Here is an 18,592-nt window from a genome sequence, read left to right as displayed (position 1 = left end):
TCCATGAATTTGTTAATCAACCACCCTGGGGGAAAACAGAAAAGCGGACTAAATATTAGAGATGTTTCTTCTAGATTTTATTACTTACAGACACAAAGCTTTATGTCGATTTGAAAAAAAAAATGTTTCTCCACTTTATTAAACTTGGGACTCCTTCAAGAAAATGTCACCGAATGGACTAAAATCTGTTATTGGCACGATTGCCTCTGTTATCGTATGGGAAAGGATCAAAATAGCAATGTCAGCTATTAAGAAGAGCAAAATTCATTCAATTTACTTTTTTATTGTTTGCTAAGTGAGTTCAGTTGTAGCCAAAAGAGATGCTGGAGGAGCAGTAAGGTGTTTCCCCGCCTTCTCCCCCAGTGCTTGGCATGTGGGGTTCATTTGGGCTTTACTCAGACTTTGAGGAAGGCTCTCAGAGCACCTGGGCCGGGCTGCCCGCCCCTCTCCATTTGCTGCCGTGCACCCTACATTTTGCCATGTTCCATTTGGCTATGACCCCAATCTAATGTCTTATGAAATATATCTTTCTCTGGAAAATATTACTCTCCTTTACATTAAATACACAGGAAAGGGGTCCAATTAAAGGAAGACATTTTACCATTGCTAGCTGTTTTTGAAAATGCCACATCTCAGAGGAGTTGTGTTCACCAACTGAATCAAACAAAACAGCAGTCTGGTAGATTTTAGGAATTTCCCAAGATACCATTAAAAGCCATTTTTTGGGGGGATATATGAACATTGCATGAGAATCTCTTTCCACAAACTCCACTATGGAGAAATACAACTATATTTTCCGTAACTCAAATTCATTTCTGACTCTGAGCTTTCTTTCTGCTATACTTGGGCCTACGTGCATGCAGGGACTGGTTACTGAGGAAAGGTTTGAAATTACAGCTCCACTGCTTAATTTTGGATAAAATTTAAAAATCAATATCTTGACATTGCTCAAATTGCTTTAAAATCTCTTCTTTCATTCCTATCGATATGCTTTTGTGAGATTAGTCTTTCTTCTGTGTAAGCAAAATGCACAAATTATTAAGGTATATATTAGCCTCTGTGAGGATCGTTTGATGGCAAAGTGGCTGCGTAGGTGACAAATCCCTCAGCAAGAAGCAAGCTCATTTAGTTACATTAAAACTTTAAAAACTAATGAACTTGGAGTTAAGTGCATACAGATGTTTCAACTAGGTTATTCACTCACTAATTCTTTTTTTAAGATTGCAGAAAACAAAATTTACAAGTGTAATTGCAATTCTGCTTTAATCACCTATGTTTGCCCTTTTAATGAGCAACATGAATAGTTTTTGTGATTTTTTTCTTTTTCTCTGTGTTTGCTACGACTACATTCATTGAACTTTAATTTTATGTTTATTGAATTGAATAATAATAAAAAATTGGTCGTATATTTTGCATTTTTTCATTTAATTTTCCTAGTAATTATTTCATTTGTATTTTCAAAAGTATTCATCTGTGACAATAAAAAAGTAAAAAACGAAAGAATCAAGTCCTTCATTACAAATAGTTTGAGAACTTACAAAGAACTCAAGTTACACTATGCCCTAAATTTTATATGGCCATTTTCTCCTTCTCTAAAAGAGCTACTGCTTCAGAAAGCAGTCTTTCCCAGAAATCCCTGAGACAGCTTCGTCTGGTCCTTCTTAGCTCAGAGAAAGAAGGGAAGCAGGTTCAGTACCCTAGTTACTCAGCAGTTATTTCTGATAAAAATTAATTACTAACATCTGACTTCCATAAAGGTCTAATCCCAAAGACCCTGCTCTTTCTAAGGTACCATACTATCTCCTGAAGGAGGTGGAATTTATTTATTCAAGAAATATTTATTGAGCAAGTATTATATGCCTGGCTTGTTTTGAGCATTGAGAAGCCAGTAGTAATTAAAACAGACAAAAATCCCTGCCCTTAGGATGTTTACATTCTAGTGGAAGGTGTAGAACTTGGTGTTGACTGTGTCATTACACTCGAAGTTAGGTTTTTCTCAGATGCTTAAGTTTCAGTTTCATGTTTTCCTGTTAAAAACAAGTGCATAAGAGAGATTTTGCCCCAGTTCATGGATAGAGTGAGTTAATAGGATTCACTTTCTCATTGTTAAAGATTTTAATCAAATTTTTCTTAAAGCTTCAGTACTAGACTCTAAGATGGAAATTGATCAAACGCCAACATATCTTGTTATTTTGAGATGAATATATTAGTATTTTAGCTTGCTTTGTAAAGATCACATGACCTTCAGGTGTTTGATCTCCAAGGACAAGTTTGAGAACTCCTAGTCATATTCTCAAGCAGTAGACAAAAAGGCAGCTGCTGTCCTAACCTCAGGTCAAATTTAAAGATGAGTAAGCATATTTCTAAAGGGCTGGTGGGTCACTACCTTGCATATTTATAGAAATATTGAGTTTTCCAGAATCATGAAGCAGTGCTATTGGAAAAATGGCTTATCAAAACCAGTCCTGGGAAAATCATCAAGAGAACATGAAGAGTAAAAACATGAGTAATCAATATAGTTTAAAATGTTGGCCTAACTGTAAATGAGAGAAAGGCAATTAAGACGACAAAAATCCTATTTTTCACCTATCCAATGCCCAAACCTTAAAACATCAACGAATGGTATGCAGTGCTGGAGAGAATGATGAGGTGGTCAGTCTCTTGTGCTACTTTCAGGAGTGCAAATAGGATGCAACTTTTCACAAGAGCACTGTCCATTGATAGTTTTAAATCAATGCATAATCTTTGCTCCAACTACTAAATTTCTGGAAATCTGTTACGAATCAGAAATGTAGACAGAGGGTCATGCAGGAAAATATTTAGTGCAGTACAATTCACTCCAGTAAAAATAAGTGTAAACAATCTAGATTTTTCACAGAAACGAAATAGGTAAGTATGTTGTGAGCTACAGGATCTAATTATATAACCATGAACTGTTTATAAAGCTAAGGGGCAAAAGTAAGATGATAGTATAAGGTCAAGCAGAGGAAAAATATGCATTTATGAAAAGAATATAGAAGGCTGTTCATCATGGTGGCTATAGCTAACAACACTGTGTCATTTACATGAAAATTGCTGCGAGATAGATCTTAAATGTTCTCACCACAAAAAAAAAGTAGCTGTGAAGTGGTAGATGGGTTCACCAACTTTGCTGTGATCACCATTGCACAATATGTACGTATATCAAGTCATTGTGTAGAAGGCTTAAACCTACGCAATGTTATTTGTCAATTATATCTCAATAAAACTGGAAACAGAACAGAACCGAAAAATACAAAAAGGAACCCCACTAAAATTTTAACAGTCATATTTTCCAGATGGAGGTGTTCTGGCCAGTTTCTTGTTTTATTTTTTTTCATGATTATGATATATTACTCTGATAACTAAAACTTTTTGGGGAAAAGTCCAAGTATAAACCATTTTACAGTTATCCGTTCATTAAAGATTTCCATGGTTAGGGCTGACTTTTACATGACTGAAGAAATTTTCAGTTCATAGCCGAAGAAAGAACCTATAAGAGCAAGCACACACGTACACACACGTGGAAATCTCTGGGCGTGCAAACGACTCCACCCACCAGTCACTCACTCCATGAACACATGCCTCGGAGAGCAGAGATGGAGACACTGAGCTTGAACGAAGGCTCATTGCTTGTATATCTCACCGTGTGTTTAAAGAGATGGTGAACATGGTACATTTGTGCAAACGCATAAACACACTGCACACAAAGTCCCATGTACTGAGGGGTCTTCACCTCAGCACTATGGCATTTTGGACCAGGTAAGTTCTTCCTTGGGGGGGCTCTCCTGTGGGTCGTAGGATGTTTCGCAGTGTGTATGAGTTCTACCCACCAGGTGCCAGTAAGAGCCCCAACCTTGGGCATGATAACAAAGTGATGTTTCCAGGTATTGCCCAATGTCCTGGGGGGCAGGAGGGCTCCTTGCCAACTGGGAACCGCTGATGTGCACTGTGCCCTGTGCCATGCAGAGGTGCACCTGCATGCACGGATACCAGTGTACAACCAGGGCTCCATTTTATGGGTCACGGCTGTGCCGAACCCAATGCTAAAATTTTGAGTGTCACATTTCCATATTGTATCTTAAGGGTTATTTAAGGAGGATCCAGGGAGAACAGGGTTCTATGTGACTGCCCTTTGGAATGGGTTTAAAACCCTAGCCCAGTGTAGATTACATTGCATGTAATCTTAACATTTTAGGCAATCTTAACATTTTAGGTAATATTTAGACATAAGCAAACTGTGGACTGCTGATGGATATACATCAAGTGTTAAGCTCCGGATGATGGGGGAAAAGTTGATATTGCATATTTTTTTAATGGGCTTTAGAGTCAAACGAATACAATCCTCCAAAGGCAATTCATAACTGACTGTAATCTGGCTCAGGGAGCAAGCTGACACATGCCCTAGAAACTAGGGTGCCTCACTCTGCAGCCAGGGCTAGGTCAGCTCACCCAGGGCAGGCTGGAATCTTCCTGCAGCTTTCTGTAGACCTTCACAGGTAAAGGACACTATTTCTTGGAAAGGCATTTATTATTGGAGGATGACTTGGCAACTGGGGAAAAAAATCACCCTAAGAAATGTAAAACTTACGAATCAATAAAAAGTTGATTGCATAGATCTGGAAGTTGCGTTTGTTTATTGGAACACAGACTCACATCTGGCTGTTTCATTAGTCACAGCACTAGCATTACTGATAAAAGCTACAGGCGGACTCAGCGATCTCACGGAAACAAGTTCGAATCTGCAAACATTTCAGCACAAAGTGAGCCTGGAATAAACAATAAGGCTTTTCCTACTTTACACAATCTCATCCTCCTATTGACATGGAGATACTCAAACCACTTTGGCACAGGGGCCCCTGGCTGGCTCAGTCAGTTGGGCATCTGATTCTTGATCTCAGCTCAGTTCTTGAACTGAGTCCTGAGTTCAAGTCCCATGTTGGGCTCCTTGCTGGGTGTGGAGCCTCATGCCCACTTAAAACACACACACACACACATACACAAAAAAAAAGCCACCTTGGCATAAACACCACTGACACACAAGCACACGCATGCGGTTCCAGGCCAGGGCCATGCTGATCCAGATGGGTCAGGCTCCAGAGTGAAGGCAGGCGGCAGCAGAACCATGAGCTCGCCTTCTCTAACACAGCAGCCCAGTTAGCAGCAGACTCCACTGGTCCACTCACTCCCATAACCACACTGCTGGTGCGCCAAGACACGGGGTGACCTAGAGAGTGAGAAAGATAGGCTCTAAGAAAGACATATCTGCTTTGATAACATTTACGTAACCTTTAAACACATACCTGGTAAAGCATATGGTAAATAGACAAACAGGTATTCATGTAAAAATATAAAACACAATTGTAAGAATATACAATAAACTCATGGTAATGGTGGAATTTAGATTGCCTCATATAAGGGACTTTACTTTTTTTTTCATTAAAAAATAAAGACAAATTTTTAAAAATGCTAAGTTATTAGTTCTAGATGATAGGAAAAACATATTTTTATTTTATTTTTTTATTTTATTTTATTTTATTTTATTTTATTTTATTTTATTTTATTTTATTTTATTTTATTTTATTTTATTTTATTTTATTTTATTTATTTTATTTTAAATGAGCTTAGCAGTTAAATGGGTCCAGGTTTTTGTCTTGGCCACTTAATAGCTGAGAGGCCTTGAGCAGGTGTCTTGAATATACCCAGTCTCATCAGATCATTGTGAGGATTAAATGAAAAAAAAAAAAAAAAAAACCTCAGGGTCAGGCACTTAATATGTGCTCAATTCAAAGTAGCTACTACTAACATGACGAGTTCCAAGGTTACGAGCATTGCATTCTGCGTGTCAAACAGAAAATCTGTTGCCTTGATTTGTGCCCAGAGGGCTGAGAACTCAGCCCAGAAGCTCCAGTGGTTCCCAGGTTAGCTGCGGAGCCCAGTGCACTCAGCTGCTGGGACAAGGTGAAGAAGGGGCATCCCACAAAGCCGCACGGTGTCGGGTTTTATCAGAAGGAGATTATACATTAAGGCTTAGTAGGAGAGGACGTGTGCCACCCCACCCCCCCATCTCCCTGATTCTACAGACAGGTGTCCGGTCAGCTTGCTGAACACACAGGGTTATGTTCCAGGAGGGGTGTCCCGCCCTCCCTTTGCTCTCCAGTGTTTGGGCTGAACTTGGCAGTGAGCCCTATCAATTTGAGTAGGAGTGGATAGTCCCAGTCTGAATTGGATACCAGATGCTTAGGAAAGGCTGCAGAATGCAAGGTGCTCAGCACCTGGATTCCTTGGGACCCATGTGGTGGGTGGTGCACGGCATGCCTCCTTCCCTAGGAGAGGAAGCTCCCTGTCCTATGGGAAGTTTCGTTTGGGCACCGCTGGGGTGAAAGCCAGCACTGTTCCAGATAGTCCCCTGCAAGGAGTCCTAAACGAGCCTCGTGTCCTGCTCGATCGTCAACATTGGTGTAGAGAATGACTGACACGCTTACAGGCACTGAGCAGCAGCAGCAAGCTTCCTAGAGCATCCCTGAAGGCCATGGGGCCAATGTAGATCACGTCTCTGGCATTGTCTTCTGTAACAATGCTGTGGAAGGTAGAGGCTTTGGTGGGCTTGGTGAGGACATTCTAGATACGGGGCACTTGAGTTGGATGTCGAAACTGGAATTTGGAATTTGGAGGATGGGGGAGAGAAAAAGCTGGAAGAACCAAATGAGCAAAAACATGGCAGGGGGACAAGGGAAGTGACTTGCAGAACAGTAGGTGGATAAGTAATGCTCAGATTGAAAGTTTAGTTGGAGGTGGGTCAGAAAAGGGGGTGGAGTTCTGACTGCAGTGAGAACCAGTCGCTAAAGCTTTTAGACTTGACCCCAAAAGCAGCTAAGGCATAGCAGCACCTGGGTAATAGCTCGGGTCTCTTGGTTGTTCTCCATCTCTGCTCCTCTCAATGTCTCTGCCTTCAGGAAGTATATTGTTTCGCTGGAAATTGGGGTGATCTGGGCTCCCATTCAGGAAGCAGTTGTGTGCCTTGGCCAAATCACCTTTCTGGGTTTCAGTTTCTCCAATCCAAAATGAGATGGTTGGAGCAAATATTTTCCAGCGCGTCGAGATGGAAGTAAACTTTTTTTTTTTTTTTTTTTTGGAAAATTAGTATAATTACAGTGTTTGCAAAAGGGTCTGGAAAGAGGAAGAACCTGCACAGACACCAAAATCCTTTTGGCATAAACACTCCCCCCAGCACTTTCTCCCCCCCCCTTTTGTTTTAACCACTGTAAGGTGCAATTGTTATTTGATTTAATTTAGTCTTCAGGCATTGACTACTCTTTACTATAGGGCCAGTTTCATGTGGCAAATATTTTCATTATTAATGAGGTTTGAGTCTGCCATCAAGCCTAATAGCTCATCTTTTTAATCTTCTGTTTTGAAGTCTTACCTAATATCTGGAATCCATCTTAATGCCAAATTCCAGGTGTTCACTTGTGTTTGTCCACTACACAAAACAGGTTTTAGGAAGGGGAGCAAAGCGGAGATCAGAAGTACCCAACCAAATGCCAGACCACATAAGCTTTGTCACCAAGTGCCCTGACGTCTGCCAAACTGAAGTTCTTGAGGATCTCAAAGAATTCGAAACCATATATAAAATAAATAAATGCAAATGGCACATCTCCTAGTTACACTAGGTCTCCCTGGACTTCCTCAGATCCAAGTGTTTCTCTTGTTCTTTCCTTCATTGGTGTCAGGGGGACCAGAGCCAGAGTTTGACCGTTTACTGAAAGATTATATACAAGGAGGGAGGAATAAAAGAATAATATTGAGTCAGACCCTATGGGGAAGTAAAAGTAAACATCTCCTTAGAAAATAAACTTCTGCTCTTTCAAACCCCGGGATGCCACCTTTTCAAGAGTGAGCTGTTCAAGCCCTGGAGTCCTCCCTGAGAAGACCTCTTTAAAGAAAAGAGGTCAAATTAGAAGTCAGACAAATCACTTCCATATTTTCATCATTTTTATCAGTTACACCTCTATTTATCTGATCTTGCCCACTATGTTTTAAAACTCTAAAAGGCAAATTTTAATATTAGACCCCAAAGGCTTATTATACAATGCTATGTACACATAAAAGAAAAGCCTCTGTTTCTTCTTCTCTCAACATTGCTGACACCAGATGTGCACGTTCCTCCCACACCAGCCAATTCTCCAACTCTCTGGACACCAACTGGGTGTTCCCCAATTCAGTTATGACACCAACCACCAGGAGTTAGTGCACACCCCACGGGTCAAAGGCCCAGTCCCGTAAGATTGCTTCCCACTTCAGATGCCAACAGCAAGTCCCCCGTTGTCACCTTTATTTCTGACCAACTGGCTGTAAATTGTGGTTTCCCACAACCCCCTCCTTCAGGTTTGATAATTTGTTAGAGTGGCTCACAGAACTCAGGAAGGTGCTTGGCTTACTACTGCCTGGGTGTTATACAGATTACAGCTTGGGAACAGCCAAATGGAGAAGATGCCCAGGACAAGGTATATGGGAAGGGCCACGGAGCTTCCCTGCTCGCCCTGGGTGTACCACACTCCCAGCCTCTCCATATGTTCATCAACCTGGAAGCTCCCCAAATCCCTTCTGTTAGGAGGTTTTTGTTTTGTTTTTTAACGGAGGCTTCATTATATAGGAACGCATTACGTAGGTATGATTAATTCTTTGGCCGTTAGTGATGCACTCAACCTCCAGCCCTTCTTCCAAGCGGTCGGGGGTGGTGCTGAAAGTGCCAATTCTCTAATCACATGATCCATTCCTGGCAACTGGCCCCCATCTTTCAGGAGCATAAATTCAGGTATGGTTGGAAGGGGCTTATAATAAATAACAAAAGATGCTCCTCTTATCCTTATCACTGAGGATTACTTTAGGACCTCTGTGCTGGGAACTTGGGATAAAGACCAAAGGTATATTTCTTATGATATCATAATAGCACGATGTGACCATATACAGAGCTGTCTACCCATCCATCTATCTCAACGAATCCTGATGACTGTTCCAGTTATTTATTGCTGCATGACAAACCACTTCAATGTGGTGGCACAAACCAATAATCATTTTTGTTATGTTCGTAGATCTGTTGATTAGGAATTTGGGCAATGGGGGATAGCTTGTCTATACTCTCTGATATCTGGGGTCACAGCTTAGAAGACTTGAATCCCCTGGACTTTTGGGTGCTGGTACCTATGGAAGCTTCTGCACTCAAATGTCTTATACCTGTAACTCAAAGGCTAGCTCAGCAGAGACTGTTGACCAGAGTATCTACATGTGGTGTGTACATGTAGCTGGGTTCCCTCACTCCAGGACTCCTCAAGATTTCTTACATGGTCTAAGAACAAGTGTTCTAGGGAACAACCTTGGATATTAGAAAGTTCCATGACCCTTTATCCTAGCCTTGGAAATCTCATGTCATTACTTTCACCAAACTTCATTGGTCAAAGCAGATAAAGACGAGTGGATATAGATCCCACCTCTCGATAAGAGGAATATCAAAGAATTTTGTGGCCATATTTTAAAACCAATTGACCTTTACTAAATTTTCGTTTTATTTGGATGTATTTCTAAGATTTTGAAACTCCTTGGACACCAATCAGTTTATTCTTAGGAGATAGAAGGTAAGTTGGTAATATAACCCACAGGGCAGCCCCTGTCCTTCCATGACTCCAGGATGGAGGTCTCTAACTGCCTTCTAAAGGTAGGAACATGAAGGAAATGGATCTTAAACGTACCTCCCCACCTGTTGCCAAGAACACAGTGTGTATTGGACCCTGTCATGACTATCTGCATGTCAATGGATTTGGGTAGTTTCTATAAAGTCATACAGAACTGGAGGTGGGAGAGGGAATCAGACATGATGCCCTGATCTACTACTTCTTACCCTCAACCCATAAAAAGGAAGACTCACCACCTCAGGGTATGGCTTGGGCCTTAGTTGGGGGTGAGGGAGTTCCTCCTTCCAATCCACATTACAAAATCTCCTTGCATGACCTGACAAAAATGGGTCTGTTTCTGAACCACTTCTCTCTCATCTTCAAGATTCTCCCTAGGTCACAGGGGAGAGGAAAGAAGTCTCAGTTTACCTGGGCATAGCACTACTGTTTGTTTGTTTTTTTTTTTTAAATATTTTATTTATTTATTTGAGAGACAGAGAGAGAGGATGAGTAGTGAGGAGGGGCAGAGGGAGAGAGAGAGAAGCAGACTACCTGCTGTGTGGGGAGCCCAATGCAGGGCTCAATCGCAGGACCTGGAGATCCTGACCTGAACTGAAACCACCTAGGCACCCCAAGCGTTATTGTTTTTATTTTATAGGGTATGAAAGAAGGCAGTAAAGATGGTTCAGGGAAAGTCAGTTGTATACACGATAAAGAGAATCAGGTTGGCTGTTGGGGTCACTGAGGCTGGCAAGGCGACAGGTGGTCAGGAAATCACAAAGATGATTTTCTATGTCATGATTTTTCACAGGCTTGGCCATGCTACTCGTCTAGTTCTCCTTCCCAGAAGTCTTACTGCTTCATCACCACTAAAACGTAAAACTTTAACTGGGTCATGTGCTATACAAAGAGATGGTTCTAGCCCAGCACTGTGATGAACTCCTGAGTTGAGGCTGGGCAAGTCACATGCCATCTTAGATCCTGCACAACTCAAACCTACCGTGATTCATAGGGACAAGCTGGCTTCTGAAAAATCTTGACCATCGATTCATGGCAGATCAGAGAGGCAGGTCACCTTAATGCACAGGTACCAAATGTTGCATACAATATATTATGCCGAGAAATTATTCATGGTTTATCTAAAAATCAGATTTTAACTGAGCCCCTCATTTTCATTTGCTATTTTTGGCAATTCCACCTTCATAGAATGGAGATAGGCTCTAAATCAGGTATCAGCAGACATTTATTATAAAAACCCCACATAACAAATATTTTCAGGTTTGCCATTATAGTGCAAAAGCAGCCGTGGATGATATGCAAATGAATGGGTGTGGCCACGGGCCCAGTAAAGCTTTATTTATAAAACAAGCAGCAGGCCCTAGTTTGCACAGGTCTGTTGTAGAGCTAAACTACTCAGGCTTAAAGACCTCCATGCCACTTATCAGATGTGTACAAGGAAGCAATTTACTTAATCTCTTTGTGCCTCAGTCTCCTTATCTATCACTCAGGAGATAATAGTGCACCTGCCTCCTAGGGTTGGTGTGATGTGAAATGATTTCTTCTATGTGAAGTATCCCGTAGGATGGCTGCAAATAGCCAATGCTACGAATGACCAATGCATGGCACTTCGTGGGGGTGGGATTTAACACTCGAATCAAAGTGGGCTAGGTTGATGACAGTTAACACTCATAGAGCACTTACCCCGAGGGTAGGTACTCTATCCTTGACGACTTCTTTAAATCCTCATAACAGCCTCGGTTAGAGGCAAACCATCATTTTCATCCTTATCATCACCTCCTCTTTACAAATGAGGATGCTGAGACCCAGAGGGGCAGGTGGCTTGTCCAAGGTTGCCTAGTTTGCAAGTCCCCTCGCTGGGGCTTGAACCCCTGTAGCCTAAGGCCAGAGACCCTTCACTTCACCCCTGTTCTGGAAGGTGGAGGTGAGAGGAGAGCCACAGGCAGATTAGGACAGGCCGCATGAAATGTTTGCACTGATGTTTGGCTGACGTGGGGACAATGACTTCAATCTCAGTTATTTTTGAGAAACAAGACAACAGACCTTCCTTGGCCTTCGTTGGGAGTGTTTCTTCCCCCTCCATCCTCCTCAGCCCCGAGAACGACGACCCACATCTGCGGTGTCCCACTGAATTCACATTCAGCCATGGGGCAAAACTGCCAATTCTGGAAACATCTTAAATTCCAGGGGTGTGACCTCCTTTCCTTTCTTCCTCTCCAGAGTTTTCTCCTGTTTCTTTCTGCCTCCTCCTCACCTTCTTTCTCCCTAAACTTCTCTCTTCCTTCTCCTTGACTTATTCAGGCCTGAAGAGGACCCAGAGAGCAGATATTTGCTTTGGGAGGAGAAGAGAAAAATAAAAGATGAGTTAGCCAAGTAAAAGAACAACTCCGATTTTCCACAAAGGGCTACTTCATGGAAAGATTGTGACTTGCTGCTTTATAGCGACCCCCCCCCACCCCACTCTCTTTTCTTTAGGAAAAACAAAGTTGATGTAAACAGCTGGAGACTGTAACTTGAAAAACCAAGAAAGTAAGATGAATAAAACTTCCTGTTTTCCTCTCCTCCCTGGGTCTACAGGGGGTTGGCCTACAAGGCTGCCTTCCAAACCAGATGTTTGATTCCCAAAGCTTGCTTCAGAGTCTCTGCATATCAATTATTCTTTACACAGCACGACCAGACCCTAGATTCAGTTACAACAAGCATGCTTCAGCCAAAGAACCTGCTGGGACACAGGTCCTCTTGGGAGAGGCAGGGTAAATGTGGCCAGCATATGACATGCGACCAACAAGTTGAATCCTCTACTGTCACGATCTAAATTACATGCAACAGAGCTCCTCCTGCATGCCAGGTACCATGCTTGGACTCTGGGGTTAATCTCACCTAATCCGCACAACCACCCCCCAAGGGAGGTACGATTACCATCCTTGTTCTGTAGGTTAGATCAAGCCTTAGAGAGGGTGGCCACTTCCCTGACCATAGCCTCCACACCTAGTGAGGGTCCCCCTTCACCCCTTCCCCACTTCCAGTCTTGCCTTGTTTAGAAAATTCTGCTGCATGGAAAGAAACACTGGGTGAGAGAAGCCCTCCTCTCTGGAAACGAGATACTTGTCTGTGTTATTTTCTGTTCCTGCCCGGGCTTCTGGGCGTGTTGCTTTTCTCTTTGGCCACTCATCCTCCTTGGAGACATGTTGTCATCAATTTTGAAGGTCTGTCTGCATCCTCTGAGATCACACCCAGCTGGGACCGGCTGCCAGGAATAACGCAGCCTCCTTCCAGCCCCCACTCGGGCTCTCTGGTCCTCACATATGCAGCCCAGAGCAGGGAGGGCGTAGCCCCTTCATGGTCAAACTCTTAAGCTCTCAAACAGATCATAAAAATGAGCTCCAGGCAAGACACTCATCTATATTTGGTATTTTCATGCTGAGTGACAATCTGCCAGTAGGATTAGCGGTGGGGCCGTTATTAATAACCTCTTCCCTGAAAATCAGGGCACAAAATGTGTGCTTTCACTTGACATCGATTCTTGCCTCTTGGGCCATTACTAGTAGCTAGAAATACATACTCATCTAAAATGTAGGGTTTCCATTTGTTTTTATTTTTTGTTTGTTTTGGTTGAGAACTTCCAAATTTCCCATAATTTTCCAAATGGGAAGGATGCCAGTTTAGGGGATTCTTTTCAACCAGTTAATGGGCATCCGCCAGGGTACTTCAAAGCTTTTCTGGGTGGCCTCCCCGTCAGGTGCAGCTTCGTGTCACCATGCCTTTCAGTTTGCCACATGTCACGGTGGTAGGAAGAACACGCTCACCGTTAGCACCCCAGCCTCTGTGCCATACGTACTCTTCAAGGAAGAGGAGCCTTTCTCACTAAGTTAAGCAGCTACCAGGGTGGCCTCACTCAGGCCTTTTAGGCAAGGACACTGTAGGCCGGTGCTCCAAATCTGGAAACACCAATTTAAATGAAACAACAACAACAACAACAACAACAACAAAAAAAAAAAAAAAAGAAAGAAAGAAAGAAAAGAAAGAAAAAGAAAAAAGAAAAAAAAGAAAGCAGGTCTCTTTACTATAGAACTTCTCAGGACCATTAATATCCTAAAGTCACTGAGTCCCCAAGAAGAAACTGCAATGTATAGTCTCCTAAACCTCAATGACCTTGGTGTCCTTCGCTCAGAGACCACTTAATGATATTAGTGTCCCATAGACCCACTTTGGGAAATCACAGAGTAACCACACGGCCACCACAGACTCAGGACGGACTCATCTAATGCTGGGTGCTCTGCATACATCTTCTCACGGTGTATTCATCACAACCTCAACATTGGGCCTCGTCATCCCCACTCCACAGGCACGGCCAACCAGGTGTAGAGGATTTCAGTTACCTGCTCAAGGACACACAGCCAGGCAAGGGTAGTGCAAGGGCAGAGGCCAAAGGTTTTGAACCCTACATTGTATGTTCTTTCTCCTTAAGAAAAATTTTTAATTACGTTCTTAATTTTAATTCCCATATAGTTAACTTACAGTGTTGTATTAGTGTCAGGTGTGCAATATGGTGATTTAACAATTCTATACATTACTCAGTGCTCATCATGACAAGTGCTCTTCTTAATCCCCATCCCCTATGTCACCCTCCCCATGCCCATCTCCCTTCTGGTGACCATCTATTTGTTCTCTGTCCTTAAGAGTCTGAAGAAACTTTTTTAAAAAAGATTTTATTTATTTATTTATGAGAGATATATAGAGAGAGGCAGAGACACAGGCAGAGGGAGAAGCAGGCTCCCTTCAGGGGGCCCGACCTGGGACTTGATCCCAAGACCCTGGAATCATGACCTGAGCCAAAGGCCGATCTGCAACCACGGAGCCACCCAGGTGTCCTGGAAGAAACTTTTTTTAAAAGGCATTTTTAAAATGCGGAAGGGAATGTAACAAACACCTACCTTTCTACCACGCAAAATTAGTAATTTAAGTTTAGTCCTATTTGTTTCCAGTCTTTCTTTCTTAAAGTGAATGAAATATTACAGATAAGTTATGTTTGTTTCTTACCAGGCTGCTTCTTTGTCATAAATGAACCCCAAGCCCAGGGGTGGGGGAGACGATGAAGTTGTGAAGGAGCACATCCAGGCTGCTTCTGGGTGCTCTCTTGCCAATCTATAAAAATATTTCTTCTCACTTATTTTTTTATTTCCCCAGTGCCCTCTTGAGTTCCACTCAAAAATCTCAGGCGCAAGAGGAAATATTTTAAAATAATGTGATAAACAAAACCTGAGGTCAGTAGCCAATACCTTGGTGTAGAGTTAAGAAAGGAGTCCCTAAATATTCAGTGAGTAGAATTGAAGTGGGGGGCTGGTGGGTATTCTCAGGTGGGACAGACCCAGAATGTGCTAGAGGAGCCAACAACAGTAAGTGCTGAGGAATGTTGACAAGTGACATCGTGCGATGTAGCCAGTGACATGCGATGTTACTGTTTCTTGCCCATCTTCTCCACTAGAACATCAACGTATGACGGTAGAGCCTTGTCTGTTTGCCACTGTGGGACCCTCTGGCCTGCCCTTCTCTGCTCCCTAGAGAATATTAAGAATTTCTGGAGAGGATGAAAGGAACCTTCTAAGAAGGAAGCAGATTTTTTTGTTTTCTGTTTTTCAAGATTTTAAGGAATCAAGGAGAACTAAATCTCACATCAAGGATTGAATATTAACTTGTGACATGGAGGGAAAGAGAAGATACTCCTGCTGGCGTTGTTCTACAAGGAGCCTCTTTTTGCAGGAGACAGATCTGCACATTTAGAAAAAGAATTAAACTCCCATGCTCCATGGAACAGTGTTTTCCCAGGGATGAATCTTGCTGGCTGGTCGCAGGAGGGAAGGACAAGAAATAGAGTGAGGAGGGAGTGGGCAGAAGGAGAGGGAGAGGGAGAGAGAAAATCCTAAGCAGGCTCCATGCTCAGCACGGCCAACACAGGGCTTGATCTCATGACCCTGAGACTGTGATCTGAGCTGAAATCAGAGGTTGGATGCTTAACTGACTGAGTCACCCAGATGCCCCAAGAAATGGAGTTTTGTAGCTCCCATCTTTGGGGTACAGGGGCAACTGTGTGATGAATAGAGGTGGCTAACCAAAAGGATATTGATGGCCTTTGCTGTGGTCACAAAGGGCCTCCATATTTTTGTAGTTTGCAAAAGCAAAGATTTATTTCTGTTGACTGTGACTCTTCTGGGCTCTATTCCTTTGGTCACCCAGCTGGGTGTCCTATAATTCAACTAAATTCTGACACTATTTACCATGAGATAGCTTCAGATCCTGCAGGTTAAAGGCTCAGTTCTACAAAACTGCCCTTCATTCCCCACTTAAGACACCAAACCCAAGTCCCGGTTGTTACCTGTGCTTCTGACTGACCTGCTATAGATAGACCAGAGATTCTAATGATCTCCTCCTTGGGTCCAACCCTGTTGGAGCAGCTCACAGAACTCAGAGAAACATTTTGCTCTCTAGGTGACCAGTTTATTACAAAAAGATCTATAATTCAGGAATAGCCAGATGGACGAGGTGCATAGGGCAGGTATGGGGAGGCAGCGCAGAGCTCCTATGCTTTCCCAATGCTTCCTTCTCTCCAAGTCACCTCGTGTTCTACCAACCCAAAAGCTCTTAGAACCCCATCGTTTTGGGAAGGCAAACTAAGAGATAGAGGGTGGGGAAATGGTAAAAAAGTTGTCAAAAAATAAAGCTTCCAGTTATAAATAAGCACTGGGGAAACAATGGACAACATGATGATTATAGTTCACACTGCTTGCTGTATGGTGCATCCAAAAGTTGCTAGGAGAGTAGGTCCTGAAATTTCTCATCACAAGGAAAAAATTTTTTTTCTTTCTTTTGTCTTTTTGTACTTGTATGAGGTGGTGAATGATAACTATTATGGTAATTATTTCACAATATATGTAAGTCAAGACATCATGCCGTACACCTCAGCTTCTACAGGGGGCTGTACATCGGTTAGAGCTCAATAAAATTGAAAGGAAAAAAATGCAGAGGGCAAAGCCAATGGTTTAATTAAGGAAATTTACTACAGATAACAAGCCAGACAGCAGGATGAATGAACCATATGATACAAATCACACACACACACACACACACACACACACATACACACACTGCATTGCAACAAGGAGTGGTATGTAGACCTCTGCAGAAAGCCTCAGATTGTTCAAAGAAGAGTGTTAGGCAAAACTTTGATTCCCATGTGGACAATGCGAACTCCCTCAGGAATCAGAACAAAATGTTAAGGAAATGATTACTATGGCCTTGATGTCAACCAAATAGGAAAGATTGACTAGGGAAGTAAAAGTAAGTCTGGAGCAAGTAATCACATATCTTAACATAGCAATAATTAATAATAATAATAATAATAATAATAATAATAATAAGTATGGTGATTATAGACAGCTATATACAGACTCTAGATAAAGTTGAGAGAAATGATAGCTATGATACCAGGGTTAGGAACTCTTAAAAATTCAATTAAAATGGGATCAGAGTCTCTAAAGTTGAATTCTGGCAAAACAACCATCAAGGATCTTGATGAGGAAGGCAAGCAAAGCTATGTAAAGAAACCCTGACTCTCTGAGCCTAAATTTGAAAGGAATGTGTAAGAAAAGATATGTGGGGGGCACCTGGGTGGCTCGATCGGTTAAGAGTCTGGGTGTGGAGCCTGCTTAAGATTCTATCCCTCTCCCTCTGGTCTGCTCACTTGCCTTCTCTCTTTCTCTCTCTCTCTCCCTCTCTCTTTCCCTCTGCCCCTCCCCCTGTTCACATATTCTCTCTCTAAAAAAAAAATAATAAATTAAAAAAAAGTATCCATAGTCTCACTGCACAAAAGTAGCTACTATTGGCATTTAGTGATATATTCTCCTGGGTTTTTTCTTTTTTTTTTTTCTTTTTTTTCTGGGTTTTTTCTATGTGTGTTTGTACCCATTTAAACATATGTATACGAAGGATCTTGTCCTTTCAGGGAGGGACACAAAGCTTCATTGTCACCTCTAACCCAGTGTGTCCTGCTTCATCTCACGGAGGTCTCCTCTGCCTACAATCACTATTGGGAGAGGAATTCCCAAATAAAATGAACTCTAGGACCAGCTTTCCAATTTTCAAATTTAGGGTTTTCAATATCACTTCCAGGGACGTAGGAAGGAAGGTTGTTTATTTCTTCTCACCCACTTAGCTCAAAGCAGAGGGCTGGTTTCCTCAATCTCCTCATTCCCACTGCTCTTCCAAATTCATAGTTCCACCATCAAATCTCTTTGTGTACGATCCCAGCTGTACCATCCTCCACTCCTCATCTCTGCTGTTCTGTTGGCCTGGTGATCGACTTCTTTTTTAGAATATTTAGCACATTTTGGAATATAGTCTTTTTGACACTTTTCTGATAGATGCATGCACCACTTTTTCTGTTCTATTTTTTATGCTTGTCCTTAGTTACATGGCCCACATATCTTTTTTTAAAAAAAGATTTTATTTATTTAAGAAAGAGAGCGAGAGCCAGAAAGAGAGCATGGGTGGAGAGGAGGGGCAGAGGCAGAAGCAGACTCCCCACTGAGCCCAGGGAGCCTGAAGCGGGGCTCAATCCCAGGATGCTGAGATCATGACCTGAGCTGAAATCAAGAGTCAAGGCTTAACCCACTGAGCCACCCAGGAACCCCAAGGCTATAGACACTTTAAATTTTCTTTCTTGATGGCTTCCTGTGTTTTCTAAATTCTCAAAAATAAACACATATTTTTATTTTTTTAAAAAGTGCACAAGTAATATATAACACATAGGCCCTTGTGAAAAACTCAAGCAATACAAATAAATGGACAGTCTCCCCGGACCAAAACCTGTGACCCTAGTCCTTTCCCCA

General features: G+C 42.2%; 1 long non-coding RNA gene across 1 annotated transcript; it reads left to right on the top strand.

The window, feature by feature from the left end:
* Positions 1–6,665: 6,665 nt before the first annotated feature.
* On the top strand, positions 6,666–7,681 carry LOC144282944 (uncharacterized). Its single transcript, XR_013351347.1, has 2 exons — positions 6,666–6,770; positions 7,515–7,681. It is a non-coding gene; the product is annotated as an uncharacterized LOC144282944 (long non-coding RNA).
* The last annotated feature ends 10,911 nt before the right edge of the window (positions 7,682–18,592 follow it).

This window comes from Canis aureus, chromosome 14, assembly GCF_053574225.1.
Source record: "Canis aureus isolate CA01 chromosome 14, VMU_Caureus_v.1.0, whole genome shotgun sequence".
Lineage (NCBI taxonomy): Eukaryota > Metazoa > Chordata > Mammalia > Carnivora > Canidae > Canis > Canis aureus.
This window is presented reverse-complemented; position numbering and strand designations above follow the sequence as displayed.